This window comes from Pseudorca crassidens, chromosome 4, assembly GCF_039906515.1.
Source record: "Pseudorca crassidens isolate mPseCra1 chromosome 4, mPseCra1.hap1, whole genome shotgun sequence".
Classification (NCBI taxonomy): Eukaryota; Metazoa; Chordata; class Mammalia; order Artiodactyla; family Delphinidae; genus Pseudorca; species Pseudorca crassidens.
In genome coordinates this window covers 40,705,887-40,724,655 of record NC_090299.1, presented here as the reverse complement: position 1 = coordinate 40,724,655, position 18,769 = coordinate 40,705,887, and positions in this window count along the sequence as shown.

Below are 18,769 nucleotides of genomic sequence, written 5' to 3'. Positions count from 1 at the left end.
TACCTCTCCTGTCTACAGTTTTTAATTTAAAAAATTACAAGTCTTTCCATCTAGTTTTAGGCACTTTGTCTCCTGAAGACGCATGCTATAAAGTTTCAAACACATTGTGGTCACTTCTGCTTATTGAACTTTTGAAAACACAAAAGTTTTCAGCCAGAACTGGTCATTGGATGCTGCCTTTCAAATGCACCCTCTATTATGTGTGGCAAACCACTCTGGAGTGGTTTTTGGAGTGGCCCAAAGAACTCCTCCTGTGACTGCTTTATTATTCCAGGAGGAGGTAAGCCAGGGCCCTTTAAAGTCGATCACTGAAACAATGTGATGGGGCATAATAATTTGTGTGCCGTTTAAAAATAGAAAAGTTTTCTGGCCATAACCCATTCTGGTGATTGCTATAATGTTGGACATCCTGAAAAACAGTCGCAAGATTCAGAGGAAATGGAAATGCAGACCTATTGAGCATTGTGGCAGACATCTGTCGGCCTCCTCTCCAACATCATGTCACCACTTCTCCCAGCAACAGTTTCCTGATTTCCTGATGGAGCCCTCCTCCATTTTCAGCCGCTCACGGCTCTAGGGGTAGATTCTCATTGGCTTAAACCTATTAGGATATTAATTCCTCTTGGCCTCAGGGATTGGCTCAGAAATGAGTGGTTAATTCCATCCGAGCTAATGAAACTGGAGGGTACATTTGCTGAGGTTTCTGAAACAGAAAAGAGAAAAGAAGAAAGCTCCCACCCCCTCAAGTTTCCAAATGACTCTGCCCGCTGAACTAGGTTGAGAAGGCTGTAGCTCTGAGCAACACTGGCAGCCATCTTGAGGACACAAAGGGCGACCCTGCCCAAGTACAGAGCTGACCCCGAGGGAGCAGAGGTGAGAAGTGGGGAGAATCCGAGTCTCCGACACTGAGCCCCAGATCACACCATGCCACGAATCGTTTAACAGTGTGACTCAGTTTCCTTTATCATTTTGGCAAGTGTTAGTTTATTTTTTTGTTACTTCTTACATAAGCAACTGTCATGTATCAGGGCCTTTGCTTGGCATCAAAGAGATGAATGTGATCTGTGTTTTATCCTTAAAATCTTAGTCTAGGTACATGTATAACTCATCAAACAGAGTTACCAGACTCTGTAATTAGACTGTTAAATGCTTCAATAAAACCCTAATATCGTATAGGAAGATGTGGCTTAGCAGTGAGTGAAAAAACAGGGATTTCAGATAACAGGAATCAGGGTCAACAATATAATTGCGTCTTAAAGACTGACTCGTAATCTTAGGCTATGTTAATACCAAAAGAGTCTCTGTTCTCTGAGTTGTTTTGTGTATAGGAATCACCTGGAGAATCTTGATTTAGTAGCTCTAGGGTGGGGTTTGAGGCTCTGCATTTATTTATTTTATTTATTTATTTATTTATTTATTTTTTGGCGGCATGCGGGCCTCTCACTGTTGTGGCCTCTCCCGTCGCGGAGCACAGGCTCCGGACGCGCAAGCTCAGCGGCCATGGCTTACGGGCCCAGCCGCTCCGTGGCATGTGGGATCTTCCCGGACCGGGGCACGAACCCGTGTCCCCTGCATTGGGAGGGGGACCCTCAAGCACTGCGCCACCAGGAAAGCCTGAGGCTCTGCATTTATAACAAGCTACCAAGTGATACTAATGCTGCTGGCTTTTGGATTACACTTTGAATTAGAAGAGATTAGACCATGCCTGCATTATCTTTCCTCTTATGGGTGCCCCTCTTTAAGAGGGCATGTTCTGATTATGGTGAGGGGATCCAGTGTCATAAGAAATAGTTGAAGGAAGGCAGTATGCTTAAGATGGAAAAGGGAGGGCCTGAGAGATACTCTGTTGGTCATCTCCAAATAGGTGAAAGACCACGCTTTAGAAAAAGGTTAAACTTCCAATATAGAACCTATAGAACTCCAGAAATAGGAGGGATAGATAGAAGCTATAGAAAGAAGATTTTGATCCAGCCCAAGAAAGAACCTTGCAAACCCCTGCTTTATGCTTTATGAAGTGTTGGGTCATGTTGCAGGGTTGCAAACTCATGCGGCATCAGGGGCTAGGTAGGTAAATGAATGACTACAAAGCAGTTAAAGAGCATAAGACAGTAGGGGGTGGGCAGTGATTTGGAGAGCATGTGCCTGTCTAAAGCCATTCCAATCCAAGTTTTAAAGTTATATTGGCCAAATAAAATCTGTATGGATAAGGCTACAGCTAAGCCCTATATTAGAATCGTTGTGCCAATTAGATAAAAAAAAAAAAAACACGTTCCTTTCTCACATTGCTTTATTTCCCTCTTCTAGAAAATTGTCACACTGTTTTGTTAGAGCCGGTCACTTAATTATCCTGGAAAATGAGTGGTTGAATCTATAAGACCTGTGATATGAATGGCAACCCTATTGATGGGATGAATTCAGCGCTTTGGATCGCAACCTCAGTGTCTGGATGTAAAGCTGATGAAATTAGGAGAGAAAATTATTTGTCAAACTCTTCTGGAGAGCGGAATCATAGTGTTCAGGCTAAGCCCTCGGGACATGATGTGCCTAGGGACACAGTCTCTGCCCTCAAGTTAGCAGGGCATCCTGGCATCCTAGGTATCAGGAGAGAATCCATCCTGCTAAAATGGTGGGCAGCGTGCTGAGAGCAGCTCAGTGCCTCCAGACAGGGGTGAAGGAGTGGTCAGAACCGATTTGACAGGGGAAGTGAGGCTTGGCCTGACAGCCTTGAGTGAGACAACCCTCCCAGCACCTTCATCCCCAGGAAGTGAGCCTTTCAGTAGAGCAGGGCCTTTGGGCTGAGCTCAGACCACATACATTCCATTCTGTCTCGCCCTTCATTTCATCAGTTTTCCACACTGGAGAGCTGGAAGTGAGAGGAAAGGCAGGCTATTTGTTTTAAAGCCCTGCTTCCAAGTCATATTGAATGTTCTTAGGTCTCTTACACTGTAGATTGAAAGAGACTCAGGGCTGGTGTTCGGGCCGAGGGAGGCAAGTATCGTCAGCGCTGTACACGTACCAGCTCAGCTAGCTATTCTCATGGAAGCCTTGTGACCCAGCCTCCTTAATCCTTAGTTAACCTAGATCCACAGCTTGCACACGGATAGGACTCAGCCACGGGCCCCTCCTCCTTTTCCACTGCTGCTGCCCTCATTCCCTGATGCCTGGGTTGCTCCAACAGCTTGCTGAATTTGACGCACAGGTTTGAATTAAGTCACTCTTGTTCCAAACCCCCCATGGTTCCTCATGCCCTTTTCCTTCAAAGGAAAATGACTTCCTCAGCCTGACATTCAGAATCCTCTGACAGCTTCCCCATCCTTCCTTCTGAAACATCTGTTTATCTTCAACTCTGGTGACTACTTTGTTCTAGCAATTGGTCCCTCACCTCTGTGTCTCCACTGGGATTTCCTGCAGGGAAAAAGGGACCCTGTAGAGACAAGTTAGAAAATGTGCTTCTTCTCCCGGCTCAAGAATCAATTGACTGTGTGACTGGTCAAACCACTTAATGTCTCTGGGCTGTTTCCTGAGGCTCATTTGTGAATAAGGTTATATGTGCTCTTTATCATCACCATGGCTTACAATGGATGCAGTGCAGATATACTGAGCCCTTTATAAACCTCTTCTCATTTGGTATATGTGTTAGCCTTTAAGATGGCCCCTATGATTCTTGCTATCAATTTGCCAGCCCTCTGATGCAGCCAGCTTGGAAGTGAACCCTCTGGCTTTTCATCTGACTGCAACTTCACCAAGAGACCTCCAGGTAGAAGAACCCAGGCGAGGTGCCCCCAAATTCCTGATCCACAGAAACTATGAGAGATAATAAATCATTATTATTGTTTTAAGCCACTAAATCTTGGGGTAATTTGCTTCATAGCAATAGGTGACTAATACAATGGGTACTTGTATTATCTCTGATAGGGAAACTGAGGCTCAGGGCAGTTTGATAACCTGTCTGAGGCTGTATAATTGGGGAGTGGTGGAACAGGGATCCAAACCCAGGTCTGCCTGGCTCAGAAGCCTGACCACTTAGCTATCATGTTATACTTACTTATTACCATTCCTGTGACTCATTCACAGTAGGTGCTTATTAAACAACTTCAAATGAATGAACAACTGTTTTCATGACTGAATATATAAATGAATTACATGAATATATATTTACAAGGGGAGCCTGTAAAAATAAAGAATGAATGAATATTAGCAGTCTCTATTAAACCAGGTTGGAATTAGCCTAGTTTCTTTAAACATTTTAATCTCCAAATGAAAATAACTCTATCATTTGTTCTGACTATAGAAGTACTGTAAAATACTTAATACAGAGAAAAATAAAGACATTAAAATCACCCCTCCCCTGCTCATTATTGTTGACATTTTGGTGAAAAACCATCTTCCAAATATGCATAAATGCATATTTCCAGAAGCTATACTTATAATAAATTGCATTATATTAAATAACTCATTTTGAAATTTGCTTTTGTCAATAAAAGTGATGTTATAGACATTTTCCACATCCACAAACATAAATACACATCACCATTTTTAATGGTTTCATGGTTTTCAAGTGTGTAACAGGATAATTTAGTCATTCTGCAATCTATGGGCATTTGTTTTCCCCTCGAGTTTTCACTATTATTATAAAGTATGCTTTGTTGAACATCCTATGTATCTCTTTCTATGTTTTCCTTTATATATTTATCCTTGAGATAAATTCCTAAAAGTAGAATTGCTGGGTTCAAAGGGTATTTTGAAAATATTTTATATTTTTATAAAATTTGCCAAGCTGCCCTTCAGAAATGTTGTACAACTTATCCTGCTCATGGCAAATGAAAGTGCCCACCTCCGCATGACCTTGGCAGCATTAGAGACGATAAATTCCTCATGCAAATGTAGTGGGTTCCCTGACCTGTATAGTCCTCTACATGGCACTGGTGTGGACTGACTTTCACCAGCAACTGTGAGCAAAGGCAGATATGATCTCTGTGTGGTAGTGAAGACTCGTGCCTACAGGGATGTTTTCCTGGTGCCTCTATTTTGGTCTTAACATATTTCAGTAATGTCAAATTGTTTCTTATACCCAGTAAATATCCTTAGAAAGCTTTAGTTCAGAATTGTTTATTCTAACTTGAATTGTATAAAGTCACAGCACACAAGTGGCTTATTAAAACAAAAGTAACCCACCTCCCATATAAGGAGCCTCTGTTTTCCTTATTTTTCTCTCCCTTCCTCTGAAGCCTCAGTCCTCCCTATAAGTCCCCCTGCCCACCCTCCACCCCCCCAAACAGAAGTTACCAAGCTTTCTTGTGCCCTTTGCTTGTACAAGGAAGTGAATCCTCCAGCTTTTCATCTCACCACAGCCTCACCAGAGGCCCTGAGCTAGAAGCACTAGCCCTGAGCTTAGGGCACCACCAGGCCACCCAGGGTTCTAAGGCCAACAACCCTATTGTTTGTATCTCCCTGGCGCCTGGCACTGAAGAAGCACTCAATAAAGGTTTATTGAATGAATAAAACCCATCTGTATTGTAGGCTGTCATAAGCAACTAAGCAGCCCAGTGGGTGAGCTGGGAGGAGCTCTGTCCTGGAGACTGTCGGCTAAGAGACTACTGACCTTGTCTTAGCCACTAACCAGCTATGTGAATGTGGGCAAATTCCTCCACTTCTGTCAGGCTCCATTTCTTTATCTGCAGTGAGTTTGTTAGATGCTATCAGTGGTTCCCAAACCTGGTTATGATCAGAATCACCTGGGAAGCTTAAAAAAAATACTGATTCTGGGGCTCCACCCCAGATGTAGGGTCCTGGATTCTGTTTGGGAACCGCCGGACAAGCTAATTTCTCTGTGTATCTACTTCTCCCTTATATGACAAAGAACATATTGCCAGCTTTGAAGCTTCAGTTTACAAATCTGTAAAATGGGGATGATAACTATGGTGACTGCCCTGAGAACTCCATGGGGCTGAACTGAAACTCTAATCATGGTTGGGGAGGACCTTAAAAACTTGTAACAATTCTAAACATGTACATGAACTATTGGCCTTTTCTGTCTGCTTTTCTCAGTGTGATTTGGAGTCCAGTTTTGGCTAACCAACCCTTACAGAGCAGCAATAGAGCCCCCCATGTTAGATAATGCCCTGCTGAGGCCGCATGTTTTGCTTGTCCCACTAGCAGTCCAGATTCTCTTGAAATCCCCTCATTTGTTTCTAACTTGAGAGTGGGGGACCTTCTCTTTCCAGCTTCCCCAAAACCCTTGGCTCTTGAGCCAGCTTAACCATTTTCTCTCACCCCACCTCTACCACCTGTTCTGTCCCTTATCCCAATCCTCTGACACTTTCTCAAATTTGTCTTCCAAGTTGGCAGGTGGCCCACTCACAGATTGGCTGGCTGCCCTGTGTTTGGGTGAGGTGTAGGGATGATGCTGTAAAAGTTGACAAGAAGCTGAGTGAACCAAGATGTGGGTGCTGTCTCGTTACTCCTCCCACAACCAGGAACAGAGGGGACCTGGTCTAGTTTGTTTTTGGTGCTCTATTTGAAGGCCCACCCCTGAAGACTGTTGATGATGAGGAACAAGAGAGGGAAGAGAGAGGGAAGGCATCAAAGATTTCTTGAGGAGCTACTCTGCACCAGGTCCCATTCTAGGCACTTTGTACATATTTTTCATAATAGCCAAGCTTTATAGCACATCTCCTTTGCCACGCAGTTTACGTAGGGCATCTAGTTTAACCCTCATCCCAGGCCTGCAGTGGGAGTTGTGATTCTCATCTTCCAGATCAGGAAGCTGAGATGGAGAAGTGAAACGTCTTGTCCAATGTCACCTGGTCAGCAGGAGGCAGGACTAGGATTTGAACCCTGCTCTGATTGACTCAGGAGTCTGCCCTGCCTGACGGGAATGGTGTTTATTCAAGCTCCATATTTAGCATTTAAATTTCCAGGCAAATGCTTGAACCTAGAACGGGATTTCTTCTACGTTTTTGGAGCCAAAATTATTTTAATTTTATGGCTAGGAAAAATGTAAACTTACGTTTTCAGCAGACCAGAGATGATAAAGTGTGCATTTGTCAAATAAAATTCTTTGCTGTGATAAAGTAAATTATCCCTTGGCCTTGGAAAAATTAGGCCTCACTTGAACTGTTTTCACTTCAGCCTTTGCTAATATTTCTGTTATCTCCATTAGGGATTACAATGATGAATGCCTTTTATTCGCATCGTTAAGCACTTCAGTGAATGTGTGAGCACACAGAACATCATAAGTCACAGGGAAATGAAACAACATGGTCTCCTGGAACTAAGAAAAATCTTGAGAGTTTGACAGATTGGGGTTAGCATCCAGTCTCTGCCACTCTGTAGCTATGCAAACTTGGTCAAATTCCTTAGCTTCTCTCGGTCTCTGTTTCCTAATGTGTAAAACATAGATAATAATACTTATCTCACTGGGTACTTATAAGGATGGAATGAGATGACATACTTATAGCACTTTGCTTCACACAGTTCCTGGCATGAAGTAAGTGCATAATAAATGTCATGGTTATTATTGGAATGGGTCTCATGGTAACTAGTTGTTTAATGACACACCCAGGGCTCGCTTTAGTTATTAGTCCTTTGGGCAGCAAGACTGAGTTTAGGCCTTACTGTCTAGTGGGCCCCAGCTGCTGATGTACTTCTGCCCCTATTAGAAATAGCCCAGGCAGTAGGCAGGTGAAGCTCACTAGGGAGTGTTATCTGTTGAGATCATTTTGGCTGCAAGCAACAGAATATCCAACTTAAAGGGTCTTAAAAATTAATATCGGTCACCTCTCACAACAAGTATTCTCAGGGTAAGGTGATTCTGGGGTTAAGCTGCTCAAAAATGCTACCAAGTTCCCAGATTCTTACCTTTCTTCTTTGCCATCCTCAGCCTATTGGCTGTTAGGTTGGCTCTCTTGTGGTCTCAAGATGGCTGCAATAACCCCAGGCATCACATCTTTACAGCACGAAATCCAAAGGTCAGAAAAAGAAAAGGGGGCCCATTCCATCCCATGCCTCTTTTAAATAAAGAAGAATAATTTCCTCAAAGCTCAGGGGTCCAGAAGACTTCCCACCCCTTTTGTTGGCCAGAATTTTTATCAGATGCTCATCCCAGACCAGTGGTAAGGGAAATGATTAGGGCCAGTGATTCTCAACTCTGGCTGAGATTGAACTGGGGAGTCTTTAAAATACATACAGATGTCTAGGTTCTACCCTTAGAGATTGACTTAACTGGGCTCAGTTGGGGCCCTGTTGTGCACACACACACACACGTGTGTGTGTGTGTGTGTGTGTGTACACTCCAAAGAGCTCTGATGAGCATCTAGGGTTGAAAATCATTGGTTTAGACTCTCCAAGTTTCCCTCCTTGGGGTGGGGAGCATCCTAGTCTTCAGTGAAAAACATGGCTATAGGACATCTGAGCCAACTGAAGTTCTAGAAAGGGCAGTGTAGTAGTTATCCAAATGCATCTGCCAATACAGGTACAGGAAGGGTATCTGGATTAGGCCACATGGTATTGTGAAAAAAAATACATTAAAATCTGACAGACCTGAGTGGGTCTGTAAATTACCACCTGTAAATTGCATCAGTTTGGTTAACCTAATCTCTCTGAGTCCTAGTTTTCTTACCCAAACAATGAAGAGAATACTACCTACCTCTTGGGGTAGTTCTGAGGTTAAATGAGATCAAAGCAGTGACAACAGCTGACACGGATTAGGGCTCAGTACGTGCAAGTTAATGTCCCTAGAGGTCAGATTTTCCTGTTCCAGACCAGAAAATATAATTGGACCTGCCCTGGAGGCCTTTTGGCCTGTCCAACGTGGTTGCAACCTGATTGATTGACTAAAGCAACAACAGCAATGTTCCTCTGTGTTGTTTGGAGCAGAGGCTTGGCACAGAGTTGGTCAGAACATCGCCCTAGGCAGGGTTGGGTGGAAGGTTTCGGTGACCATGTAGGAAAGAGTGAGGTGTGAGTTCTGGCTGGATCCTAGGGTGTATGACAGCCTGCAGAGCCCATGCTTAATTGCTTAATGGAAGCTCTGGGCATGGCCAGCCTCTTCCCTGTCAACCTGGTGGCCTCTTTATCTGCCTACCGACCAGGAAAAGAGTCAAATGTAAACCAGCAGTTCATGGAAATGGGTTGTCAGGTCACTGAATCAATATGTTACGGTTAATCTGTTAAAAACAGCAAGGCTCCCCATTTGTAAACATCTCCTTGATAAGCCCTTTATAGCATATACAATGTAAGAAAATGAATGGCTTCCCACCAGCTGCCCTAGAATCATTGTGCCCCTGTGCTTGTCCAGATGACCTCCCAATTCAGCTTGGCCCAGCCCAGCCCAGCCTATCCCAGCCCAATCCTACACATGTGGACCCACCTAAGCAGAGCTCTGTGCTGCTCCATCCTGGGGACCAGGGATTTCCAAGGAGGAGAAGGTGGGGACCTCCATCTTTAAAAGGCTCAGAGAATCAGCATGAAGTAATTCTAGCAGCCTTCCCAGTGTAAGGGTGTGATCATGGACTGAAAAGTCAGGTAACCCTGGACTTGGATCCTGGTTCTCAAACTTGGTGCTGTGTGGCTTTGGTAAGTTAATGAGTCACATCCTATGTGTGTTTAACTTCCATAGATTTAAATCCGCAAGCTTGGTGAAAGAGCACGAGAAGAAGAGAGATGATTATTGACAGTGGGGGTGATTTTGCCTGCCCATCTATTCAGTGAGCACGTACCCTGGAGTGAGAGGTGGGAGATGTGGACCTGAGTTGTCTAAGTCAGTGTTGGCTCTGCTTGTCTCTCGTGCCGCGAGAATCTTGTGTGGGGTGTGATTCAAGTATTTAGGGCAAATGCGTTTAACTATAGACCTCTTTTGTTTTGCTTGTTAATTTTGGAATCCAAGCCCTGTATAAGATGGAATTTTATTCTGTCTACCCAACATGGTGGGGGCAGTGCCTAGGCTGTATTACATCATTTTCTCTTCCAGGGTGGGAGGGTCCTTGAGGGGGAATCTGATTCTTCTCCAACTTTTGGTTGCCCTTGCTTCCTGTTTCCTAGAACCTAGTATAGAGCCCTACACTTACTAAATACTAAAATTAACACTTGGTGCCTATCTATTCCCACCTCACTCTTACATAGAAGCTGAGACGGAGACACTATTGTGACTCACCTTCTCTAGCCAAGTTGATCTGATCAGCAGTGAGTTCCTGACCCAAACAGGCCAGTGAGTTCCTTCTTTAGGATTCCTCAATTTAGGAAGGACACAGTGGCTCAGGAATAAAAGATGGAGGCAGATATTTTGATGGCATTCAAGCCCCTGGTTCCAATATGTCCTGGAGTCCAAATACTGTCCCTGAGTGAGACCCAGCATCCTTATAAGAAACTTGCACACTAATCTAAGTTAGTTCAAAGCAGGTTTCAGTCACCTGCAGCCAAAGGAGTCTTATGCAACACAATAATTTAGATTAGAAAATGACCCCATGTCACTTGGATCAGTTCAAGATAGGCTAATTGACAGATTCTCACAGGCAATCTGAACTTAAGAATGTACCCTGTTGAAAGATTTTGGAGTGGCCACAGAGCTGAAGCAATTAGTTGATAGTCATCAGCCTGGGCCATCATGGCTTGAGCCAAACCTGATATAAGTGTACTCTATAGGTGAAAATCTCTCAGGCCAACCAGTTAGGACGCACTGGTTATGTGTCATCAGACATAACTCAGGAATCAGATGAAATATAGAGACTTGGTTTTGCCTTGCCCATGAAGACTCTTCCCTCGAGCAATTGCACTTTGGGAAAATGGCTCAGCTTCAATGCTTTGGTTCATTCTAACCCAGAGCATGGTCACATGGCCTTCCTATTCTGTGTGTTTTTTTTATTTTTTAATTTTTTTAAATTAATTAATTTATTTTTTGGTAAAACCATAACAAAACTATTTTGGGAGGCAGCATGGGTCTGAAAGCCAGAAGACCTGAGTTCTAGTTCGCTATGAACAATTTGTTTCATCTCTCTGGGCCTCCGTTGACTGGTTTGTAAAATGAGATTATTAGACCAGGAATGGAACAGAAGGTTTGTCTTGTTATCTCCTTCCACATTTGCCAGTTATCTCCACTACTACCTTTTCACCCAAATTACCAGGTAATGTTCACTGCACAAATTCAGGGCTGCAAGAAATATACCTTTGTTTTTCTACAATGAACTTAATTTTTGTCTCAAGTCCCATTTACTCTTGAGTGGTCTGTCCCATCTTTCCCCAGGGTCATGAGCAAATTCTGTAAGCTTTTTAGAGGCTGATCCATTTGACCTTTACTACCATCCTCCTCCTCCATTATCCTGTCTCATTCTCAATCACTGGTAGTTAAGTAACCTGCTCACATAGTTTGTAAATGACCACACTGAAATACAAACCCAAGCTAAGAAATTCTAAAGTTAATGTAGATTTAAATATAGATACATAGATATAGATATTGTCCTATATAGATATAATAAGACATATACATACACATACATAGGTGATGCCTTTTTTATGATTCTCAAAAGTCTGTGAAGTAGGTTTCATTACCCCCATTTTACAAATGTAGAGACTGAAGCTCCATTTCCATAATTGTTTTGCCCTAATAGGAAGAAGCCATGGAGATTCTAACCCAGTTCTGTCTTATTCTAACCCCTGAGTTCTCCCCCTAAATTCTGTGTCTCAATTACATTTTCAGAATTAGGTGAGGCCTTAAGCGAAGTGTCAAATGAAACATATGCTAACTTCCGGGCTGGCTGGCACCCCGGCCACCTGCCCTATGGTGAGAACAGATGCTGTCCTGTGGATTGGACATAATTCTTTGGACATTCCAACTGAAAACCTATGTCCATGACAGTGGTATTCTTCAGATTCTCCAGGGGAAGGGCTGTGAAGGAAAAGATGAAGAATAAATTATGAGGCAGCTGAGATGGAGGAAAGGTTTCTAGCAGAGGGAAATGCTATCTGGAGCTCTGATTCTTGGATTAACGCAGAAGAATGAGAATTATTGCTAATGGAAAAACTTGGCTATCATCAAGTAAGTCCTACTTTATTTTTTTAATTTTCAAGCTAAATTAAATAAATTTGTAGAAAATCAAACACAAAGTACTAAGAAGCACCTTCAAAATCTTTATAACATGATCATAGTTGGTGTTAATATTCCAGAAGTTTTTCTGAAGTTTCTTTTAAAAATAATTGTAACTCTTGAATTGGCAATCTTCCATCCTTTTCATTTAGCATCATTTATAACTCCTTTTTTCATATGACCACATGGTTTCATAACTATTGCTTTTAATAAATGTAAAATATTTCATTGGGTAGGTATATCATAATTATACAACCGTTTCCCTTTTTTTGGACACAGAGGGTTTCCCCAATGTTTTAGCTACAGTAAATGATGCACTTTGCATCCTCTGTCAATGATGTAAGTAAATGATGCACTTTCAAAGGAACCTCCATGCCTAGCCTATATCTTCTCAGTCTCAGACAAATCCACATCTCCCTTTCTCTCCACTTTTATTGCCAGTCTCCTACCTGGGCACCTCCTATGGGATCTTATAGTGTAGATAATCCCATCTCTTTTTCATATTTTCAACCCTTTAACACTTCCAGCATGTGTAAGGCTCTCCTGTCCTAAAACATCACCCCCTTGACCTTGAGTCCCGCTATTACCCTATCTAATATTCCTTCCCTCACCTCTGTGTTACATCTCAGGGTATTCTGGCTTCCACCTCCTCCATTCCACTGGAATTGCTCTTGCAAAGGCTCCCACAGAACTCCCATGGACCTTTCTCAGGGTGTATCTTGCTTCTCCACCTGACTCCTTTGGCTTCTGGGATGTCTGTCTCTGTCCCCGTCCAATCTCTCTGTGCCCCCAGTCTCCATCTCCTTGCATGGTCTGTCTTGCCCCTCCCTTGCTTGTTGGTGCTCCCAAGGATCTCATTCTTCGCCCTCTACTCACTATAGAGACTCTCTCTTTCTCTGGAGTTTCATTCTTTCTCAGTTTAAACCACACTCAGTAAGTTGCTAACCTCACTCCATCAAACCTCTGTTCCTACCTTGAACCCTTCTCCTAAGTTTTATTCAGGCTTCCATCCTTCCAATTTACAAATACATGTCAAGAGTTTTGTGTATGCCAGGATTTGCTCTAGATTGGATTCAGACATGAATAAAGCACACTGTTTTCTGAAGACTCATATGTCCATTTGCTGTTGGACATCTCCACTTGGACGACACACGCACAACTCATATTGAACTCATTCTATAACTCTCTCTCACCCAGACCTGTTCCAGTGCCCATGCTTAGTTCATGGTGTTACCATCCGGCTAGTTGCTCCAGTCAGAAACTCAGCATTACCCTAGGTTAGCTCTAACCTCAATCTGTACGTTTTATGCTTCTTTCAATGAATATTTCTGAATGTGTATGTTGACCTTCTACCTTCTAACCACAGTTCCATCCTTGGTGCTCATCTCCTACCTATTCTTTTGCAAGAACTTTTTCATGGATCTCGGGGCCTTCAGGATAGTTTCTAAACACAAACAGGACTGTGTCAACTCCTGGTTAAAACTTCTGATGGCTTCTCACTGCATAATGGATAAACCACAGGTACTCTCCTGTAACATCCATGTTCCCTGTGTGTCCGTACCTTTGCTTACTCCTGTAACTATTTCTCTGCCATTCTCTGTGTTACTTTACAACACTGAGCTGCTTGTAGTTTAGCCATCTTAATTGCTTCGTAGGTTCATGATTCCCTTTGCTTGTAATCCCCACCCCAATTTCGCACTTATCTAGTTCCATTTTTTCTTTAAACCTATCCTCAGGCATCATCATCTCAAAAACCCTTTCCTGATCTCTCCCTCCCCACCTCACTGGACTTAGTCACCCTGAAGTTCTGTGCAATCATAGCAGCCTGTCCATGTCTTTTTCACTACACACATCACATTAACTGTTCACATGCCTGTCTTCCTTAGGAATTCAAATAAATGTTGAAAAAATTAAGTTAAAAATTCCATGTATGTGTCTAGCAATTCTATTAGTTACTAGATCACTCTAGTTCAGAATAATTTGTGGGGCTTTCTGTCATAAAACTAGGGAAGAAGTGTGTCCACAGGATTGTTCAAAGTCCCCAGTTGGGCCAAGAATTGAGATTTCACCTTTGACCTCCTGACTTTCCATCCCAGGCACTGACTTTGAGACCACAGCAAAGCTCCCAGAGTTTCAAGGCACTGGACAAACTCTCTGCCCCACAGATTAATTTTAGAGTCATTGAAATTCTGCCAGCTCTGGGGGGAATGATTGGGAGCCAGGCTGACAACCAGCAAAGGAGGAAATTACTCTGTGTCTATTTCAAGATGAGAGAGTTGTAACCACGGTGCCTCCCCCAGTGATGCTTTTCAAAAAAACATAAATTTAATACTTTCATGAAACTCAATCTTCTAACCATAAGTGTTTCAGGGCTCTCTTTGATGTTCAGGAAAAGTTGCTTGGTGCCAATGTCTTTTGCACATATGGTGTGAAAGCCGCCTTGCACATGAGTCCAGCATCTTGGGTCCCCAACTATCTGGAAGGAAGAGTTAATATTTGTTTCAATAACTCAACAAATATCTATTCAGTGCCTGCTATGTTCAAAGCCCATTGTACTGTGGAAGAATGAGCACAGATTCAGTCAAAAGGGTGTTCAAATCCTCTCTTGGCCTCTAACGAGCCACAGATCATTGGCAAATCCCTTCTTCCCTTGAGGTTTGGTCTCCTCATGTGTGAAATGGGGTTATAATATCTACCTTTTGGGGATACAGGAAGGATTATATAAGGTAGAATATGAAAGAGCCTGCCTAGCACAGTGCCTGGTACCTAAATCTTTATTTAAAAGAAACAAGGAGAATCCAGTTCCCTACAAATATAATTTGAACTGACAAGTTGTGGCTCTTCTCTTACTATAAGTAGCATTAAAAACCATTAGGGATGCATCAATTAGAAATGTATTTGGCTGCAGAAATACCAAACCAATGTTGGATAAGTAAATGATTAACAGTTGACGCTCGAAAAAATAAAACCCTGACTTGTAGTGTTTGCTGATTTCCATAGTGGAAATACTCCCATCATGGCTGGTTTTAAGCTATGAGTGTAATGGAACTGGATATGGAATTGTGAAGATATATAGTATCTAGTATAGTATATACTATGTACATAATGTAGAATTGGGAAATAAAAACATCATTCAGATACAATAGAGGTACATAGTCTCAAGAGTATAGATAATAGTAAAATTTGTAAAATATTTTAGAAATCAAAGAGTATTACCTTTATTTTTAACATAATTTATTTGATTGTAAGACTATATAACAAGTTTTAATAATGTTTGTACTTAATAACTGGCTCACAAAATTCCTGAAAATTTAATAATTCCCTCTCAGGGGCTGGTTGAGTCAGCTCCAGCACACCACTGCACAAAGTCCTACAATAGTGACTTAAACATATCACATTTTATTTGTCTCATGTGACATGAAGTTCAGGGATGGACAGCCCAGGGCTGGTGGCTTGGTGAAGCCTTTGGAGACCCAGACTCTGCTCTGCTATCCTGAGCCTGAGTCCTTCATCCTCATGGGTATTGCTGCAAGATTGCAAGAAAGCTGCTATCCCTCCAGACCCTGTATCTACCTCTCACTCAGCAAGAAGGGGGAAGGAGAAAAAGAGTGAAGCATTTGGGAAGAGACACTGTATAGTTCCTAATTACTGCTGTAACAAACTGCCACAAACTTAACACCGAAGCAGCAGTGGCTAAAAACAACACAAGTTTAGAGGTCAAAAGTCGAAAAGGATTCACAGTGGGCTAAGGTTAAAGTGTGGGCAGGCTAAGGTTAAAGTGTGGGCAGGGCTGCGGTTTCTGGTTGTTGTTGTTTGCTTGTTTGTTTGTTTGTTTTTTCTGGAAACTCTCAGGAGAGAATCCGTTTCCTGGATTTTTCCAGCTTCTAGAGGCTATCCACATTCCTTGGCTTGTGAAGCCCTCCTAGCTTCAAAGCCAGCGGTGGCTGGTTGACTCTCTCATCACATCACTCTCACTCTGCTCCGTGTCACATCTCCTTCTCTGGCTCTCCTGCCTCCCTCTTTCACTTATAAGCACCCTTGGGGTAACATTAGGCTCACCTGAATCATCCAGAATAATCTCGCCATCTCAAGATCCTTGCCTTAATCCCATCTGCAAAGTCTTTTTTTTGCCAGAGAAGGAAGCATCCATAAGTTCCAGTGTTTAGGACACGAACAACTTTGGGGACCATTATTCTGCCTACCACAGACAGCTTCCCCAAGGGGCTATTTCCTTTCTCTCACTGGCCACCACTGGACTCTCACAAGGCCATCCCTAGTTCAGGGCAGGCCAGGAGATCAAGTTTTAGCTTTTAGAACAATATAGAAAATATGGATAATGTAGTAGGGTCTGGAAATGACCACTGAGACATGACAGCCAACCAACAGTGTCTGCCACACTGGGAAATAATTAACAAATAGCCAAGCAGGTCTATCCAGGGGGTAATACACCTTACAGTCTCACTTGACTCAATGAAATTATTTTTTTTAAAAATAGACTACTGGGCTTCCCTGGTGGCGCAGTGGTTGACAGTCCTCCTGCCGATGCAGGGGACATGGGTTCGTGCCCCAGTCTGGGAAGATCCCACATGCCGCGGAGCGGCTGCGCCCGTGAGCCATGGCCACTGAGCCTGCGCGTCCGGAGCCTGGGCTCCATGACGGGAGAGGCCACAACAGTGAGAGGTCCGCGAACTGCAAAAAAAAAAAAAAAAAAAGACTACTGTCTTAAATCAGTAATTGGTGGGTTTACCATATTAAAGGTCATTGTTCAAGCATGCTTCTTGCTTGCGCTCTCCTCTCCTCTCTCTCTTCCTCTGTGGGTTAATCTCAGGTGTCCTGGCCTGTTTTCTGTCCTGTAGTAGTTAAAGGAGATGAGTTTGGGTGCTTGCTTTTGTGTCTTACACAGGGTGGATGAGAGGTTGACCCCTATTCCCTTCACATCAAGGAGGAGGGGATAGGATGCAGCATTGTGACCAGTTGCTGTCACTGATCCACCATTAACCATGTTGGAAAATTTACACCACAAAGCTCTTCTGTCCACTTCTCAACTGTTTAGACACAGAAATGGGACGGGGCAGTGGGTAAGGGGTTAGGTAGTCAAAGGCATCTGATGGTCAGATATGCTGACTTAGAGAGTAATCTATAGGGGAGGAAGGACTTCCTGATGCAGGCTGACACCATAGCTCCTCACTGGCTTTGCCATAGGACCTGAGTTTTCCCACATAATAGGAAATATGGCATAGAAAAGTTTGTAACTTGAAGAACTCTTGATCTCCAAGTTGGCCACTGAAAAGAGAATAGAACCCAAGAGAAAACGGTCTAACCGATCCGGAAGCAGTAAAAATGGGAACACGACAAAGCCATATGAAATTTTTCATATCCCATGAAAGTGTGACAATGTCTCACTGTCAATGTCCCTTTTATAAAGTAAGAAATTTCAGAATTTACTCTCCTCAAAAGCACTGTTTCCCTTAGAAACTTCTAGGCGTCTTCGTTTTGGCACGGAGAGCTGGTGTAACAATGCATCTCTCTGAAGCTACAGAGGCTACGCTAAATTTTACAGCTTAAGTATTTTCTTACTCCTTTTCTTCTTCAATCCTGATTGTGTCATTTTGCTAATCTTTATGTATATATGTGCTTCACCGGTCCTTTGTGCAAGCAAGTGAAGTAAAAATCAATTTGAAAACCAGAAGAATGGGTGAGCAAGAGGAAAGCTAGAAAATCAGCTATGGGAATCGAAGGGGAGCCAGAATATTCAGAGGGGCAGGGAACAGAGAAGCCACATTCTTTCTGAATAGGCTGAGCCACAGAAAGCAGGAGGCGACTTGGATAAACACTTGACATCTCTATATAGTGCTGAGGTCGGAGGAGGCCCGGAAGGAATTTTCAGGGAAGAGATATTATAGACTAAGAACTTCCCTTTTGAGTCTCTCTAAACAAGGGCTTCATATGCATATGGAGTGGTGTGGTTTTGGTGCTGCTGCTTCTCTTTTCTGTAAACCACATGCGCTGCATAAATGAAGCCAGCCTCTCTGAGATGGGGCTGAGCGGACTGAGGACACACGGCCCCCCTGCAGTGGGCTTGGTGCCTCTAAGGGCTCCTCCAGCCACTTGAGACAGCAGGAGCTTGACATTCTGACACTGATGTCCGATTTTTCTTTGTCCCTTCCTGTTCTCTGCCACACGGTGGTAGCCTGGGTTGCACAGGATCTTGTGGAATCACTTAGTCACATCAGCAAAGGGGAGTGTTCGGAGTGTGAACTTTGTTCATCAGAGTACTTGAAGCCACCTTTCGTGACAGGGCGTCCAACTTAGCAAATGGTGTGGTGCCAGCGAGAGTCAGAGACACTCAACCTGAACACGTGATCGTTGCTCAAAGGCACGTGGAAAGGGTCGCAAGTACAGATTCTTTTTTAAAAATTGTGGTAAAACATACATAACATAAAATTGACCATTTTAATCTTTTTTTTTTTTTTTTTTGCAGTACGCAAGCCTCTTACTGTTGTGGCCTCTCCCGTTGCGGAGCACAGGCTCCGGACGCGCAGGCTCAGCGGCCATGGCTCACGGGCCCAGCCACTCTGCGGCATGTGGGATCTTCCCGGACCAGGGCACGAATCCGTGTCCCCTGCATCGGCAGGAGGACTCTCAACCACTGCGCCACCAGGGAAGCCCCATTTTAATCATTTTTTAAGT